At 46.9% G+C, this 4,246-nt stretch overlaps 1 pseudogene; it reads right to left on the minus strand.

The window, feature by feature from the left end:
• Positions 1-1,406: 1,406 nt before the first annotated feature.
• LOC142288119 (U2 spliceosomal RNA) lies at positions 1,407-1,613 on the minus strand (annotated as a pseudogene).
• Positions 1,614-4,246: the final 2,633 nt, after the last annotated feature.

A 4,246-nucleotide genomic window follows, 5' to 3' on the forward strand; every position in this document is an offset into this window, starting at 1 on the left:
AGTGAACCGTACGGACCGGGGATGGGCGGTGGCCCGCCGGTACCAGATCGGGGAGTGAAGAGAAGCCAGCACCATCCGGCAGGGCCTACGGACCCCGACCAGGCTAGGAGTCGCCGTAAAACCGGTCAAATCCGTTAGCGACAGGAACCTCCAGGGTTTCCCAGCAGTCAAGACCCGATTGAAGGCAACAGCTCACACCGTAGAGGGAAGCACAGTCACCGCCAAGGCTACAGTTCCCAGGGCCAGAGCCTGCGGGCAAAAGGGGCTCCCTCAGCATCCATCCAAGCTGGGGAGCGGGTTACCGGTGGGAAGCCCGCTAGATTTTGGGGGAATAAAAGGGGTCCAACACCACATCCCCACAGGTGCACACCCACCCATCAAAGAGAGCTATAAGCCAATACCACCTTCACATTGCCAGTGTACCAAGTACATGTTGAGCAACATGAAGGCGGCTGGGGTTATCCGTGACAGTTGTAGCCTTTGGGCAGCTCTGTTGATCCTGTTAAAAAAGAAGGACGGCACCACTCCCCGTATTGAGGAATCGCTAGCTGCATTGAGAACTGCAAATTATTTTTCTACCCTTGATCTCACTAGTCACTATTGGCAAGTGTCCGTTGCTGAGGCAGACCGGGAGAAGACCGCCTTCGCCACCCCTATGGGTCTCTGCGAGTTCAAAAGCATGCCCTTCGAGCTGTGCAATGCGCCAGGAACCTTCCAGAGGCTGATGGAATGCTGCTTGGGACAAGATTTTAGGGTGTATAAAAAGGGAGATTAGATCCCGTGATCCCAACGTATTGTTACACCTCTATAAATCACTTGTAAGGCTACATCTGGAATATGGGAACCAGTTTTGGGCTCCACATTTTAATAAGGACATTCAGAAGTTAGAGTCAGTTCAAAGTTGGGCAACTAGACTACTACAAGGAATGGAAGGCCTCCCATATGATGACAAGTTGAAAAAGTTATTAAGTGATTATTGGCTGCAATGGGGCTTTCTGGCTGGTGCCAGCCTCTCTTCTTAGCACACAGGAACCACAATCCCTACACCATGCTTCAATGGATTCTCTCATCCCAGCCCAGTAAAACTACATATTTTACACAGTCATAAGCAGCCAAAAGGGATCTATTCTATTCAATTGCAAATGATCTAGATAAGACTGAGAATAAGATACTGCACGGGACATAGCAGAGTTGGTCAAGTTGAGTGGAGATGAGTTTGCTATTTGGCACAGCTTTTTGCATCAATAAAGCAAGTAAAAGGTGTGAAAGATAAAAAAAAGGGTGAAAGTGTGAAAAGTGAATTGGCCAAATTGAGGTGCATATAAAGTTTTTGCTTTCTTTCAATTAACTAATGGGGCTCATTTGAATCAGGTGAATTGAGTTCTGCTTTTGGAAACTGGGTTAAGAAGGGGTGCACCGGTCCTGGAGGTACTGCATAACCAGGTCAATGCGTGCAGTGGACAGAGAAAGATTTTTTCCATCTCCTTGTTCTAAAAATCCATTTAATATATGGTCCCCAGAGAGGGGACGTATCAGATATTAAACTGATAAGAACAGATTTAATTTTTTTTTTTTTCTGTTTATCAGTAGGACTTCAAAATAACAAAGGTGATCGCCTCCCGTTGCCTGGGAACCGTCCAGGCACAAGAGGGCTATGTGTCACCAGAAGGCGCACACACTTCCTCAAGGCCGGCAGACGTGCAATCCCAGGCACCTTCCAGTACCGACCAAGGTAGCGTCCTCCGAAACTACACTTGATCTTAGCCAAAAGGCCGAGAAGCTATAACCCGAATTGGTTACGGCCTTGAGTGGCACCCTGGCCTATACCGGACACATCTTAGGGAGAGGGAGACAAACCCACGCCTACAGAAGACATTTTGTCACCCAAGCCAACCCTTGAAAAGGCTGTTTTGCAGAGCAAAAACAAGAAGAATGGTGCTTTTTGCAGCCGCCGCCCACTGCAATGAATCTGAATAACTCCTCCTTTTGGACACAAGCACCTCCCCTCCCCCTTGCAGTCTTTCCAATTCATGATACAAAAAGACGGACGGACAGGACAGGACAGGACAGGCTGCCTGACTTTCCGTCACTGCCACCCTTTGCCATCCTTGCCCGTAGAAAGCCCTTTCATCATCCCCAAACCCTAATCTTTTCCCTTCCCTTCCCAGATGCGTCTCACTCCCTTTCATTAGGAAGTGAGCGCAGCCTTTTCTCCGTTCTGCACATGCGCGACGTTAAACACAAATGCGCAGGCGTGCGTTCCATTACCCTCACTGCATTCCACTCCCATACAGGAAGTGGGCGCAGCTATTACTACGGTCGCACATAAAAGAACCCACGGCCACCACTGCACATAGCTGACTCCACCACAGGACACCCACTTCTACACCAACGCAGGTAAGACAGGATCGGCACCTCTATGCTCCCGTTACAATCAGGCTCAGTCACCATGTGATAACGCTCTCAACTCTTTAGTTGCAGGCTCCCCTTGCTTCACCTCCACTGGCTGTGCTGCCATTTCCTCTCCCACCTGGAAGGTATACTTTATTCCACTATTTTCCTGTTTCTCTCTTCCCCCTTTTCCCATAACCTACTTTTATCTGCATTTGTGGGGTATCTATATGCTATTTACATCATAGTTTTATTCATTAATATGGAAGGGAAGAGTGCCCATGAGAGTGTTGAACTGCGGAGAGCAAGAGATTAAGCTGCTCCGATTTGCCACCATTGATAAGCTGTTCTCAGTAGATACACATGCTATCCAAACAGCAGCATCCACCATTGCTTCAGCCCACCCATTCAGTGACAGCTCACCAAGTCAGCCAGAGGAGTGGTGTAAGGAATTACACGTAGGCACTGACTCCACACCTTCACATCACAAGAAGGGGGTCTACAGGCTAGTGCAAGAATACGAGCAAGTCTTCAGCAAACATCCGCTAGACTTTTGAAGAATAAAAGGGGTCAAACACTACATCCCCACAAGTGCACACCCACCCATCAAAGAGAGATATAAGCCAAAACTACCTGCACATTACCAGTGTACCAAGGACATGTTGAGCAACATGAAGGAGGCTGGGGTTATCCGTGACAGTTGTAGCCTCTGGGCAGCTCCGTTGGTCCTGTTAAAGAAGAAGGACAGCACCACTCCCCTGTATTGAGGAATAGCTAGCTGCATTGAGAACTGCAAATTATTTTTCTACCCTTGATCTCACTAGTCGCTATTGGCAAGTGTCCGTTGCTGAGGCAGACCGGGAGAAGACCGCCTTTGCCACCCCGATGGGTCTCTGCGAGTTCAAAAGCATGCCCTTCGAGCTGTGCAATTTGCCAGGAACCTTCCAGAGGCTGATGGAATGCTGCTTGGGACACCGAAACTTTGAAACGGTACTGCTATACCTTTATGATGTTATTGTTTATTCTAAAGCAAACAAGATTTTAGGGTGTATAAAAAGGGAGATTAGATCCGGTGATCCCAACGTATTGTTACCCCTCTATAAATCACTTGTAAGGCCACATCTGGAATATGGGGTAAAGTCCTGAGCAGGTTGATAACCATTGGTTTGAGCATGGTAGGGTGTAGTGCGCATCTTCCTGCATCGGTAAAAGCTGCAGAAGTCCTTGAAGATTTCCGCTTCAAAGGCTGTGCCTTGATCTGTGAGGACTCTCTCTGAGTAGCCATGAGGTCTGCATAAGTGTGCTTGGAAGACCTTCGCTGCAGTATGGGCCATTAGATCTTTGACTTGTACCACAACCATAAATCTCGAGTAGTTGTCTACCATCGTAAGTGCATACGTGAGCTCGCCTCGATATTCTGCAACAAAACTCCCTTTTTCGATTTCAGTTTCAGCAAACACTCCTCTTCCTGTAGAAAATATTTATCATTACCTAAGACAGTCATTCTAATGCATGACAATATTAAGGCAATTTAGTTAAAACTTGTTTTAACTCACCTTTAAGGGGATTGATGTATTTCATGGTCAATCCAGGTTTGTCAGTGATGGCACTGACATAATGTATGGCGTCTTTTTCGGGCGTTATCCTTTGCCTTTTCATTGTGAAAATCCAGTTGCCTATATCAAAGCAAATTCTACTACTTGTAAAGTATGCAGAAAATGAAATGTAGAACATATAACATCAACTGCTTAGGAACGCATCATAGGTTAGTACTTAAAAGGATATTGTCATGTTCTAGTCATAATGCAAGCTGGACATTTTTCATGTTACCCTGTAATCGCCGGCCTGTTCTAAT

This window comes from Anomaloglossus baeobatrachus, unplaced genomic scaffold, assembly GCF_048569485.1.
Source record: "Anomaloglossus baeobatrachus isolate aAnoBae1 unplaced genomic scaffold, aAnoBae1.hap1 Scaffold_78, whole genome shotgun sequence".
In the NCBI taxonomy this organism is placed as follows: Eukaryota; Metazoa; Chordata; class Amphibia; order Anura; family Aromobatidae; genus Anomaloglossus; species Anomaloglossus baeobatrachus.